Raw genomic sequence first — 14,761 nt, 5'->3', positions numbered from 1 at the left:
CACCCATTGTGGCCAGGCTGAAAACATTTTTGTTCCACTGTAGCGATCGCGAGCAAACCAGAGTTGTGCCGTTTCATCAGCATTCTTTGAGGCAGTTCAGTTGAGGCGGGTCATCGTTTCCTCTTCGCTCTTGCTGCTTAACGTAACTTCTGCAGTGCTCATTTGTTTCCTGGTACGCACCGCGCTGTATTTTAATTTTATGTCTACGATCTTTCATTGGTAAGTACACGCATATTTACCATGTTCATCGTCATAATTAGAAAGCACAGTAGCCAATCACCCTTGGTGGATCAAGGTCAGAAAGTGTGAAGAAGGTGTCCGCCGAACGGACGCGAAATGCTTTTTGCACAAAGGGGTTTTTGTACAGAGTTTACTCGGAGTGCTGGCTTCACCCTTGTGTGCGTGTAAGAATAAACGCGCACCTTTCAATTGAGTGTGTTCTCATCTCACCATCTGTGGCTGGGGTCGGTCAGATATTGAATCATTGAATTCAGTACAGTTTCCAGTTAAGTCATGCGTGGACGCACGCTAACAGACCCATCTCCCGAGTGTTCTTGCCACTTCCTCTTCGTCTGTACAGGTCTGTACACCGCACAAAGCTACAGATGCTTCACTGTTCTAGCACGGAACAAAAACCACGATGAGCAGGGTTCTATTCAATCTGAAATTGCGATTGGCGCGTTTTTCCTCGACGTAAAATGACGACGGGCACAATCTAAAACACACACAAGTCTCTGTACGAATCAAGTTTGTCGACATTCAAACAGTGAACTGTTCAGGCATACCAGTTCGCTATCTCAAGACATACTGGCTTGCATCAAATTACGGCGATCCACATTGTTCTGCCCGAAGCATTAGCATTGTGACAGCGCGTTTCGGGCAAACACTCACGCAAGCGAGAGAATACGAGTTGCTGAATCTGCCTGTCCGTCCATTCTTAGGCCTAACAATGACCCGGCGACGTTTGCGCTTGTTCCCGGCATTTGTCAAGCGGAATGCCCTCATGCTTCAACGGTCTCCTTTCATCTCTGCTTCATCGAGGAAAGAAAGAAAGAAAGAAAGAAAGAAGAAGAGAAAGAGAGAGATAGCGGTGGGCTTTAACGCCAGCGACTCAGCACATTCGGTTCAGGCTTCGCAGACTGACAGAGACGCTTTAAAGTCAGCCACGGTTCGCCGCGTCCCTGGCGTGGCTTTGACAAGTTTTCTCTCTCTCTCTCTGTCTCTCTCCCTCTCTCCCTCTATGCATTACAAGTGCCGCTTCTATAGTCGTTGGTTCGACATAGTTGGTCTGGATCTGTATTTGTGATGGATTTGAGCCTCACCGTCAACTCTTGCGTGCCGTATTGAACGAACTGAATCATTAGCACCGCGAAGCAACAGTGGCCTTCACTTCATTATCAATTCTACTACTTACACTAATAAAATAGTACTTGACCGCTCCTTCATCAGCCAAAATCCCGAATGACATCGCTCTTTCACCCGATTTGTAGGAAACTGGAGGCGGGTGCCTTTTGTGACAATGTTTTTTATTTTAATAAAACTGTGGCGATGACAACCTACAGACGTGGACAGATGGAGAGAGGACAGAAGGAAGGAGTAGTATGCGTCCTGGGCAGACTTCAAGGTCTGCCGGAAAACCCAGGGAAAACCTCGATCGGGCGGATTCGAAGCCGCGTCTCTGCGTAGAAAGCTGTCATCCTAGCCACAATGTCACAAAAAGGGCTCCCGTTTTCAACGGCTGATGTCCTTCGGGATGATGGCTGTCCTACTAACCAGTTTTATTGAAAAGAGTGCCTGATGTATAGGAGATATCTGCTCTAGCCGCCTGTACCGCAGATTGGAGCATTCGAACCCAGATCACGGCCGACCTGTGTCGAGGCAACTCCCATGCTCCACTTAACCGCACTTATCCGTACCACACACGGGCAATTAACCAAACTAAAATAGCATCGAAACGCAGTGAAAGGAAGCTTTTAACGGTAGAGGCCGCGCAGCTAATTGCAATGTTCAGACTAATCGGTATTCAGACGCAGTAATCACAGAGGCGATTAGAATACATTATTCACCTCGGAGTCCTTGCACGGTGAACCACGGCAGATTACCTCCAAGGGGGATAACACATTCACGCGTCACATGTCTTCGCATGCGCATGAAAATGATAATACTAATAAATAAACCTAGCAGGATGTGACGACCATGCCAAAACGCGATTCCAGGAAGTTTCAGTCGAATCGTGCGCAGGTTATCGTTAGAGCTCAGGGAGACTCGCTAGGACGCCTTTTGTTAATCAGATAAGTAGGTTGCATTAAACTGACGGGTTGTTCTCCACCACGGTCGTGTAACATGGCGTTCGCAGACATACATCAGAACACAACGAAAAGATGGGCTAAATTCGAAATTCTCCCACCGTAGCAACAACGTAATTTCCTCCCTCCTCGTAAAATCCCTTAAACAGCACCTCCTCCCCCGAAGAACTTACTCGCACTTTAATCTACTTCATTTTCTGCTCGCAGTCCGCAGAGCCGCTAAGAAATAATCCGGCCGAGACCTCGACAAGCAAGCATCAACCTCGCTAGCTGTCGTCGAGCGACACGACTGTCGCGTTCGCCATGATGCGACGCGACGAAGCGAGAGGTTAGGCTTAGCGTTCGGGAGTATGTGTGTAGACAGAAAAAAAGGGGGCGTTGCCTGCGTTTCCCGGAGGATCCTGGACGATTGTTGTTGAATCAATGGTTCACGTTTTCTCTAGCTTATCATCGGACATACATTTCGGAAAAAACAACGCGGCATTTTGTTTTTTTGATTCAGTGGGCCATGAGACAAACGGAGGCTTAGTATGTGCCTTGCATCCACTTCAGGAGGGCAGACACTCCCCCTTGGGAAAATCCACCAGAAGGCTACGACAACACAGCATGCAACTTCCACGCGTACATTCCCACCGAGACAGTATACTGACAAAAATTTCAAAGTTATCCCTCGAGAAATCTAGCTGACCCAGCTCTGTGGAGTTTTTCTTTTCAAATGAATTGAAGCTGGCAAAAGATCCGCCGATTCACAAAACGGGTAATACCATGGTGGTGGTGGTGGTGGTGGTGAAAGGGTAATACCGTAAATTATGTCTAAAGAACTACCGACCAATAGCAATTCTTTCTTCTTTGGGGAAAGTAATAGAAACGCTCATTTTGAAGAGATTAAAGAGTTATTTTGAATCTCATAGTTTGCGAATCGAATTTCAATTTGGGTGGCCCACCAGCGAAATTAGCGCTCACCAATGTCACAAAAAAAAAAGACAATAATCTATTATATAGTATTCAAGATGTGTTATCGTAAGCATCAGAGACGTGTGGGGCTCAACCAGTATCGGGGTGCACAAGAGACCGCGACTAACAGCAGGAGATCATCAGCATCCCGCAATGTTCAATTAATGGTAATCAATGTCAATCGATGTTAATCGAAACAAACAAATAAATTTTAATGTTAAGATGAAAACAGCGTATTTTCAACGTCCGTACTTGGTTGCTTCCAAGATGTGTTTCTATACACCCAAACAGAAGGCCCTCCCACGTGACCCCAAATAACTCCCCTGAGCATGTGGCCCGCACAAGCCCCAGAACATCTCCCACACGCTATTGTATTCCGCCGCGTTTGACGCGGACATGTTTACTGCTCAGCCCGTCCACAGTTTTGTTCGCCAACTCTTTTTTTCTGCTCGAGTGACGTTTTGTGTCTGGAAACGGAATTCAACGACAGAGTTGTTTGTTTCGTGCTTGGGTCTTTTGGGTCGAAAGGGGTTAGGGTCTATGTTTGGCAAATTGGCAACTATACGTGTTCACAAAAATACTTCACTAGTTATAAGTGACGTGGTGATGTGGTGTCATGGTCAAAAAGGGATTAAAGCCGTGCTGTTTGGTAGTCCATGATAAAAGCGATAAAAATACCCCGCAGGGGAAAACAAAACAGTGCACCTGTGGTCTTTGTCCCCTTTTGTTGTCCCCTGCATTGGGGTATTTTTACCGCTTTTGTCGTGTTATGGTCACTTACTTTTTTTTTTGTGGAGCAATTACATGTGAAGCAATTACGAATGACTCTGAGCGATCGAACGTTAGAAGTAGATAGCATGTAGTTGAGATTCGACATCATAGAGTCACTTAAAAAAAAAAAAAGGGTAACATAAAGAACTTTGCGTTACTTATTGAGTCTCCCTTAACTGAACAATTATTGGGCTTAATATAGTTATGCCGTTAAATTTATGGTACGACGCTTCAATTGTTACTAAGTAGCAACAGCTATCGTGTCGTAACAATTGGGGTGTCATCTGGGTGTGTAATTAACGTCTGAGGGGCAAAACTCCAGCCCATATTTACTCCTCCAATTTGGTCAGGATGGGGTTGAATCTAACTACCGATGGATACAGAAAACTTTAGCTCATCGAGGAGACGTATAGAAACACTGAGTCAGAGTCACATTCTGACGCGGAACTGAACTTGAAATGCTGATGAAAAAATGGCTAGGAAGCAAGCGAGCTGGTGAAGATGATGCATAATGTAAAACCCCGAGACTAGGGAACACGAAGGGACAGACATAACACGAAGTCAGTTGCTGGTCGCAATAAATTCTACTGTCGCTGTACAGGTTGGGAAATTCAACACAAAAGACAGAGGCGTTTCTCTTCTTCCACGAGGCATGCCGCAGCATTACGTTCACGAGTTCCAACTTGTTAGGAAACTGCGTCAACATTTAGTTGTTGGAGGAAAACATTCGGAGTGCCGGGTTTCGCACCTTTGGAGACGCGATAGGGGGTCGTCACAAAACAACTGATAACTAACTGTGATGGGCATCATATATCATCGTATCATCATATGCGTAAAGGCAGCGTGTAGCGACCGGGGTGGGAATCACAAAGCTAATCCACCGAGACCGATGGTTATCCTTGCTGTTCAGGAAGCTGTATAGTAACGGTGTATTTCGAAACACACCAATAATATATGAAATGCCATCATGACGTTGTAAGTGTAGCAAGTGTAGCACGACGTTGTTTATATGTCACAAGACTGCTCCTTTAGCCTAACGAACATGAATATTTATTTATTTATTTTTATTTTTTAATATAAAAATGTTGTTATTCAAATGGACTCATTTGGCGCCGCACAGATTAGAGCAAAGACGTCTCATCCTATTCTACCGATGCTACGTTGAAATGTAGACGTCTTCGCCTTTCCGCACACCCTATTACCGCAAGGAATGGGATAGAGATACTCATCATCACCATCAAAATAAAGTTGTTGCCTTTAACGCGTTAGAGGTATCACTTATAGGCCTATACAGTTGCGTTTTAGTGATTTTTAATGGGGTCGGCGTACATTGAGGCACATTTTCTCTGCGTCTCTTTCGCTGCTTTTCAATAACCTATTAATTAAAATGAGAACGCTAGAGGTTACGTAGAGGTCAATTAAATGATGTATGGTTGAGTAGCGATGACGCAACGATTACGGTTATGGACGACGCAGATTACTACGAACAACACGCATAGCGAATTTTCGGGGCGATTTTCTGCATCCAACACCAGAAGAGAAAAAAAAAAAAAAATCAAATGAAAAACTTTTCGACTTGAGAAACTTTCAGCCGTGAAACCGCTCGAGGAATCGATTGCAAGTCCCATACGGACCAGAAGGATCTTAACGAGGCAACCTTAACATAATAGTATCAACTTAGCAACAAGAGTTACACACCCAGGTACAGTATCGATTTGAACACCGCATACTTGTACGAGAACACACTTCAACTATCTCCTTCGCACTTCTCATGTTCAACGGAAACTCACTGCTTCTCTTTTTTCAAAGAAACCGACCATATTCGAAAGAAAGAAACATTTTCTACAACACCCGAACGAGTACCGAAGAAAGACAGGAAGGAAAAAAAAGAAGACTCTTTCGACAAAAAGAAAAAGAAAAGATCTAACAAAAGAGGAAAAGGAGGCTGGTGGAAACCTTCCTTTTGATTGGTTGCGCCGCCGGCCAATCATATTCGGCCTTATGCATCCGTCTCAAGAAAAGAAACAAAACTCTGCAGTTCGGATGTGTCTGCTTTTAATATATATATGCTGACTGTCATCAACGTCCTCCACAAGGGGGCGTGGAAAATATTCCTTCCTGCCTCGTTTTCCTTTTTCCCCTTCGAACTCTCGTTAGCAGGGAGCTCAACTCCTTCCAACAACTAACATGTAACGCGGCGTGTCCTCCGACATCCTTTGTTGTCGAGGTTATCAAGTCCGGAACAAGTTCGGTCCGAGATTCAGAAAAGCTGCGAGGTGAAAGATGAAAAATTTCTGGGGAATGACGAGTCAGGTTGCTGACGGAACGCGTTTTTAATCCGTATTTAATGATGATTTCGGAAGCACTTTCTCGTGTGCGGGGGCCGAGGTGGGTTTATTGGAAGCATTGCGATGCAAAGCATGACTCTTTGCATCTTGTCGTTGCTCAGAATTAGCCTCCGCTGCAAGTTTCGAAAGACAGAAGAGAGTGACAAAAAAGTCCATGGGGCTATGCCTGTGAAGCTGGCTACGCCGCAAGTAGAGGGCCTGTGAGGGGAAGCCAGCTTTAAGGACAGTTTGCGGAGGGGTTATTTTTCGGTTCCTAGCGGTAATATATTAAAATCTATGCAGAATTGTTGTTGCAGGAATGGAGGAGCGCGATTTTTGACTTATACAGAGAGACATCGTTCATTGGAAGTTTTGATCGGAAGGTGCAACGGGTTTCGTTCTTGAAAACTGCGTAACGCGCCAGTTTCACGTTATGTTAACGCAACAGGATTAAGATTTCTATATCGGCGATTCAGAAAACGCGTGTATGTCTGCTGACTTATTGAACCCTGAAGACCCATAAACAGGAATATCTTCGACAGCCCTCATCCAAAATCCCTTGGCAGTTGATGATGATGATGATGATTGAGGCTTGTCATCACCGCCGTAGAAAGTATATTTTCATAGTATAGTTCCTCTTTTGTTCAAGCGAAAGCACTTGCATGGACAACGGTCTGCAGCTAGGACAAAGCGCCTCACATTAGGACAACCCTTTGGAGCAGAGTTTGCAGACGCGCAAATTAACGCATAGGTTTACCCAGACAACTACTTTATATAATTACTTCTCGTGTGCCCATCTTACTTGTTCGTTCCAACAGTTAATATGAGTTAGGACAAAAACTGTCAACGTGACGTTCTCCTTGAACGCACAAACGAAGACTCATTCGAGAGCGTAGTATAGAAGACGCCGAGAAAGAAAATGTCTCGGAGCAGACGACGGAAGAAAAATGTAGGAAGCTCTCACAAGAAATGTCCCAGAATGGCACGCCTTGGACGACGGGCGAATCAAAGAAAAATAATAACAATAAACGGCGGAAGAAAAAAGCCAACCGAAACTAATAACAAAAAAGTAGTGCGTAAAAATGTAGGAAGAAGTTCCCTTCTATTTCTCGGCCTCATTCATATGTATGATATGGAAATGAAGCAGCTGTAAACAGCAGCTCTATCCCTCGCCCGATTTTCTCCTCCTCGCCACCGCCAACTCTCCGGACTACCTCCTTATCTTCTTTTTCTTCCTGAAAGAAATGTATGCGGCCGCCATGGTTGTGTCCGTCGTGGTCTCCTTCCAGAGGCGACAGCGCTGCGGCGGAGAGGTCCATGCAGCCGCCAGGGAAATTCTTTCCTTAACGTGCAATCAAGTATCAAGTGCACTAGTTCGTCTCCTCGTAAGGGAAGGTCGTCAGGGATATTCTCAGGATTTTCGTCTCGGGGGTGGGGGGGTCCGTAAGGGAGGGGGGGGGGGAGGTGTGACAACCATATTTGCAGGCTTTTCTGGCTTTTTGGCCCTTCTGGAAGGCAGTTTGGGGGGAGGGGGGTGCAAGATTTTTTTTGGGTGTCTTAGGTGGGGGGTGAGGGGTGCTGGGAAGATCCCTGAAGGTCGTACGTGCGCTGCTCGGATGATTATTTCGCCAAATGCTCTTGTTTGCCCCATTCACCATCTTCAAAATAAAGTCGTTGTTGTTGCTCTTGGAGTTGGAGTTGGACGGACTAACGGACGGCTGTTGCTCTTCTTTGATTGGTCAGCATATATTTCGGTGTATAACGCGCGTTCTACGCAGTAAAAAGTGTGACGACGCGTTATCCACAGGTGCGCGTTATGCATGGGAGTTTTCCCAGCAAGAGTAGATATCGCACCACGACCCGAGTGGTCAGCTTTCTCTTTGGTGCTGCGCAGAAAACCGCTTTAATCTGATAGCGTAAGCAACATATGCTGTTCCCACGTAAAAGGGCACCCGTTATCTGTAGATTTTTTTGTTCTTCAGATTTCAATTTCAATCTCAATTGTATTTTTCCTTAGGGACTTTAGATTTCACCAATTGTGGATGGTGTACGGGACTGTGCGTTTTTTTATGAACTCTTTTGCCTCAAATAGTAGTGTTTTTTCGATGAACCTTCGCCTGCTGTCTCTTCACTCGTTATTTTTCTCCTCATACCAAAAGAATATGTTAATTAAAAGACCATATAGGGCGTTTGTGTGTTAGAGGACTGGTCAAATCCGAAGAACATATCGTTTTTAGAATACATAACAACATATCATTCAGAACATATTATCATCCGTTAATTTTCTGTGTTCAACAAGGACAAGGGCACGAAATTTGTTCTACATTAGTCATTCAGACGTTGCTTCTCCTTCGTCTCGGTTACTGAAAGTGTATAATGACTATGGTTCTGATCGTGTGACATTTCGATAGTATATCTTTTTCTTAATTTGGTTATCCCGGAATCATTAATTAGCCAGCATTATGCATGTGTTGTATATAGAGTATGTATTGTGTTTTGTGCACCACACTAAAGGCCACGGCTGTATGTGTGCACATTAAATCAAAATCAATCAATCAATCAATCAACATGTTTTTTTTTTCTTTTTTAGTATCTTAGGAGGAGTCCGTTAACGATGCTTTCTTCATTTTCTCAAGACAACGGGGTTCGTGGATGTCTCCCGAACAGCCTCACATCGTAACAAATAGAGGCATTAAATACGGTTCACAGATTATAAAAATAAAGAAAAATAAAGAGCGAAATATTAATTATTTTCTGGGAAAAGAAAAGTAAGAAAAGGGAGAAAAACAGAGTTGTTAGTCACGGCCACATCGCGGGGTCAGCATGTTAAAGCAACTTTGGCTTTTTCCAACACAAGTCGCTACAACTCTGTTGTTCCTGTTACAACCGTTTGACTGTAATTTAATTGCTTAAAAGCAACACTCCCTATACTAGTCTGCTATAGCCCAGGCAAAGTCGCAAAGGTGCATGCGAGTGTTTCGCAGCTTTTTTATACAATGTATTCCAAAGTTTACATCTTTCTTTTATACGTCCGGAATAAAATTATCCCGAAACGAACAAAAGCCTAAATTCTACATATTCTACGTTTTCTTTTTTCTTTCTTTCTTTTTTTCTAACCGTTCAGAACTTCCCCAAACCTGACCCGTTATATTTAATTGTAAGCTAGAGGACGAGCGAAAAAAAAAAAAAAAAAAAATGGCGACAAAAGAAGAACCGCGTCCTTAACCTCGAACATGACTCTAACACGTCATATCACAATGGCGATAACTCCATTCACAATCGCATACATACGTCGTTCATATGTACACGCACAAAGACATAATCTAAATACATGCGCATAATTACAGCACCGATCCAGAGGACATAATCTCGCACCCTTTGTGCTCGAAACCGCCGACAGACGGCGCGCGACGACGCGGAGGAAAGTCACACATACGTCACCGCCTGCGTCACATTTCTCACGTCACTGGATATAAGCCATGAGCGGCGCTCATGTACACCCTAATTTCCAATTCACCTTTTCGTGTACGCTGACAGTAATGCGTTTCGAAATTTAACGAACGAGACGGAACCCATCTCTCAATGTTCGTGGACGTGCTTTAGTTCATGCCGCATAAACTGCCGACTTTTTTTTTTTTCTTCTTCTTTTCTACACGTGCGGCAGAAACCGCCGTCCACAGCGGGAGCAAAACCGACAAAAAAGGATAGCTATGAACTCAACGGCACAGATTTTTTCATTCATATGCAGATCGAGGTTCGATATTTTTGTGTGCCAGTTCCACCAAACCGGAGAGCGTGAACAATTAGAACTCTATCATGAACTTGCGCGTATGACAGAAAAAAAGAAAATGTCGACCCTCCCAAAACCAGCCAGTGGGTGGCAGACGGGGAATTGGAAAAAAGGAGCAGGTTCTGCTTAGCATAAGAAAAGCACTAAGGTGTGTCACAAACATTTAGGCTCGGCACTTTCGAATGGGACACCGCAACAGACACTAATCCGTAACAGTATCTCCGAGTCTGTCTATTATCCGCTCCACGATCCGTCCTTCTCTTTATCCCTCGGCCTCACTATGGGGGCCAACCGTCGCCATTCAAGTCCCGTACCTTCGGTTGTCGGAGGCTAAACTTGGCGTCTCGTAGAGGGGAGGTCAAGCAACCCTGTGTATGCTTCAAACCGACAGAAAAGAAAGCAGGATCAGTTTCCACACTCGAGTTCGTTCTGTAGCACTTTCTCACTTTTTAGTTTCTCTCGGTTATTTTCCGCGTTTCGTGGAGGAGTATAGGGAGAGTAATCCTGCGGTGATATCTTCTGTTTCCGTCTTGCGCGCCGTGAAAGTGAGACGCGCGGCCCTGGCGGCGATAATCCGCAGTTGACCTCAAATTTCCGTTGTTATGCTGATGACGATTATGATGACCCAGACCGCATTTCAGAGCTTTCTTCCGCATTGCATACTTCGGTTGAGGCACTATATCAAAAGGAGCTCTTTGGCAGACGGAAAATCTTAGCAGACGACCACTTATGGTCGTGGAATTCCGTTAAAGTGGATGCTCGAGGTGAACTAGAAGGTCAACAGTTGTGGTTGCGCCATGCTGTGACCCTTGACGGATTAAGCGTGAGTTGGAAAGGCATTAGGTTTGAAATGAGCGGCAGGAGTGGACCTTTAGTAGGCATTCCCAAATGGGTGGTAAGAGGGGATTCACTGCGATCAGGTTAGGCCTAGTTCAAGGGCGGGCTTCGTGGCAGTATTGAAACTCAATGGATGCTCAAGAGTTTCCAGGCAGTTATCGGCAGCAAATGCAACCGTTAGTGGCTGGAGAATCGGTTGAGGTTGCCGCTGGTGGAAGAGACCAGGGTTGCTTTGGAGTTGTCTTTCTCAGACAACTCCGTTTCCGGCTCATAATGGACGTTCCATATAGGACAAAGTTTTACCACCCAGTTTTACACGCTGTTCTTTTTCATATCTAATTAAATTTAGTCTAATCTACATGACCATCAGAGCTCGCTACATTATGTGCCTTTTATTTTACACATTAAGGTCACGACGCCTGTTGTCGGTTACAAAATAGTCTCAATATAGTCAATAGGAGGTGTACGTTGTCTTATAAAGATGTCTTTGATTTTTCAGTCCAGTGCTGTTGTCTGTCTGTCCTTTTTTCTCCCCAGTACTGGGGATTTAGCGCTTTTAAAATAGTCAATGTAGTCAAAAAATAGTAAAAAAAAAACCTCACATATTAGAACGCAGTGACTGTAGACGTCAACAATTTGGTGCCGATTGCGTGATGGCAGATTGCGAGAAGATGGAGAGCGTTAATGGAGACGCGTCCGTTGTCTGTAGCATTCTCGTCATGTTAGCAGGTACAAATCGCTTCGGTAAATCGCGTGCCACGCCTCCGCGCGTGACCGTCTACCAAAACAGGCTGAGAAAATACTTAGGTGTCACTTTTTCTTCAGACCTAAGTTGGAACAGACATATTGCCGGTATCTGTACTAATGTTGAATTCCAGTGGCAGAGTCGGAGCAAGTGGCACACTCCGCAGTGGAGCGGCTTGATCTGGCCTAGCGCAAGTGATCCGAATCTGCGACTGGAACACTTGCGCCCAACTTGGAGTTTAGCCCTGGCCAATCTTCCTTGGTGGATGGCGGCCAGAGACTGAGGAAGAACAAGAAGAAGATTGTACTCATGTTCCCATACAACGCCATGTTTAGCAACACCAAGGTTCTCCTAATCTCCTAATGTTGATCTGGTGATGTCTGGCTTATTGCTTTCTTCAAGAAAGAAAATTGCTAACATATGACGCGAAATACTAGTCACGGCGAGGACGCGCCGGGAAGCGGTCATGTTACCGAAGCAGAGACAGGAAATAGGAAGCACGAGCGACAAGTGACACGTCACGTAGAGTTCCGGTTGAATCTGCCTATTTTGGCGGAGCAGTCTGGGTTGCTCCCTGGAGCGACCTTGGCTCGAATGCCGCTCCCAAGCTCCCATTGGAAGACTCCAGAACTGTTCCCAATCTGTCAATGGAACAGACTTGCTCTCGGCAGAGCAACAAAACTTGCTCTGGAAGCGCTCCGAATCTGCCATTGGAATTCAACATAAATCATTCAGATGGCTTCATTTTCTTCGCCGACCCTGGCGTTTTGCTCCTATAAATGTAAAACTAACGGTTTACAAAACTCTAGTTCTTCCTCTTCTTGACTATAGTGACATTGTATGGGACCCATACACCAAAGGGTGTATTGATCAACTTGAGCGCGTTCAGAGAAAAGCTGCGCGTTTTATCTATAACAAGTACCGCTCCTCTGATTCGATGACAGTCCTCAGTGCCCAGCTGGGATTACCGCAACTACAGACTAGACGTAGAACTCTCCCTCTCAAATTTGTGTACCAAGTAACGAATAATCTTGTTTGTGTACCACGTGATAGTTATATCTCATTATCAACAGCCAGGCCCGCTCGTTCTTCCCACACACTAAAGTTAAGAGAGCCTCATTCCAGGGTCGATTGTTTTAAGTTTTCCTTTTCCCCCGCACGATTTGTGACCGGAACGATTTTCCATTTCGTACGGTATCTGCACCTACATTATCATCTTTCATTGATATGTTGTCGGAATATAGTTGATGTTGATGAAGAAAAATAATAGGGAGTATAGCGTCATTGGTTATAGAGCGTTACTAGTGTATTTCAAATGTTTGTGTATGTACATGTGTTGTGTGTACCCACTCCTCTTACGGTCCCACTAAGGACCAACAGTACTGTGATATAAAAAAATATGGGCTTCAAAAGGAATGCAAAACAAACTTAAAAAGGAAAACGCGCTAGACTTGAAATTCTCTTCGTTTGCTATCGTGACCACTATAGATCATTTTTCGAGTTCCGCCGGAAAAAAAATTTCAATCCGCAGCGTGCACTGCAGTGCTCTGGAAACAGCAGCAGTTACCTATACGAGGGGCGTTCATAAAGTTGTATTACTGCCACGAAGGAACAGAGATTCAGCGATGAGAGTTGGAGGGAAGTCTACACCCTTTCCCCGCCAGGCACTTCTGCCACCGAGGAATAAGATGGCAGTTCAGGAATTGCGCTCCACAATGACATCGTCATCGCATTGGAAACACTCCCCGCACGCAATCGCGCGGCTCTTCATACGTGGAAAGAGGAACAAGTCACCAGGTGCAAGGTCGCCCGAATACGGGAGATGAGGCAAAATTTTGTAACCCAAGGAGGTCTTGCCGTTTCCTATGCAGGATGAGACGGTACATTGTCTTGGACCAGACAGTCATCCTTTCCCGCGACGCTTTGCCTTGATGACTTCGCGTAACTCCGTCAGGGGGCTACGGTAATATTTTCCTGTAACAATTTGCCCTTTACGGGCATAATCTGACAGAAGCACACTGTAAACTTTTTCACACCTTTAAAGGTGTGCGCTATGCACATTCAACCTGGTTGCGTAACATTGCATCTCCATGATGATATTTTACAAAATTTGGAAAGCCTTACTAAAGATCAAGTGTCAATGCAAATCTTGCTTTCATTATGTCTTGCATATCGTAGGTACGAGCTAATGCATATATGCATCGCTATCGATAATCGAGCACGCACAAGTGTCTACAGTACTGTTGAACAATGTTGAGATGTTGCAAGACTGAATTTTTGGAGGACAGACAACACTCGAGTAAAGAAAATTTGTGGGAAACCGTGCTCCATTATGATGTTACCAAAATTACACCTAAAAAGGCGTGCGCCATGCACGTTATTACACCTTTAAAGGTGTGAAAAGATTTAGAGTGCACACCACGGCAGTCCCAAAACACGCTCAGCATCACCTTCCCCGACGCATTAGCCTTTTAGTGGTGGTTATGTTTGCTTTGTGCTTTAGTCTCTCTGTGGCCCAACACTCATCCATAGTGACGAGACGATCAAAGAAGTCATCAGCGTCGCTCTCGCATAGCTGCAACATTTCCGCCGCTGCATCCTTTCGGATCCCGTTTTGCATGCGCGTGAGCAACGTTCGCCATATGCAGGTGATCGTGAAGAACTTAAGACTTGCGTGGACCTTCTGCGCTGTCGCCTGGACGGGACAGTGAACCGTCGGTCGCCGAGCACGAGGGCCTCCACACGCGCTGCAATTGCTGGTCACTCACTCATCCGACGGTCGGCCACTCTCATCTTCATCTTCCAGGCTCGTCTGATCCCATTGGAAGTGTCTGCGCCATTTAACCACGGTGTCGTAGGCTGGGGTGTTCTCCCTACATCGCCAAAGCTCAGCATTCTTCCTTTTCAGAAGCAGAAAACGAATCACTGCACGTGCTTCGGTTTTTCCCCACGGTCGGCGCCATTTTGGTATTGACGGCCTGGCGGCGTTCTACGGTACTATAGCGTGGGATGTCTGTACTGTGCCGACACT

General features: G+C 45.2%; 1 long non-coding RNA gene across 4 annotated transcripts in view; it reads right to left on the bottom strand.

Annotated features, from left to right (window-relative positions):
* LOC135389799 (uncharacterized) overlaps positions 1 to 14,761 on the bottom strand; it is a 209,658-nt gene that overhangs the window by 37,909 nt on the left and 156,988 nt on the right. The gene's annotated exons all lie outside the window — the stretch shown is intronic.

Source organism: Ornithodoros turicata, chromosome 3 (genome assembly GCF_037126465.1).
Source record: "Ornithodoros turicata isolate Travis chromosome 3, ASM3712646v1, whole genome shotgun sequence".
In the NCBI taxonomy this organism is placed as follows: domain Eukaryota; kingdom Metazoa; phylum Arthropoda; class Arachnida; order Ixodida; family Argasidae; genus Ornithodoros; species Ornithodoros turicata.
This window is presented reverse-complemented; position numbering and strand designations above follow the sequence as displayed.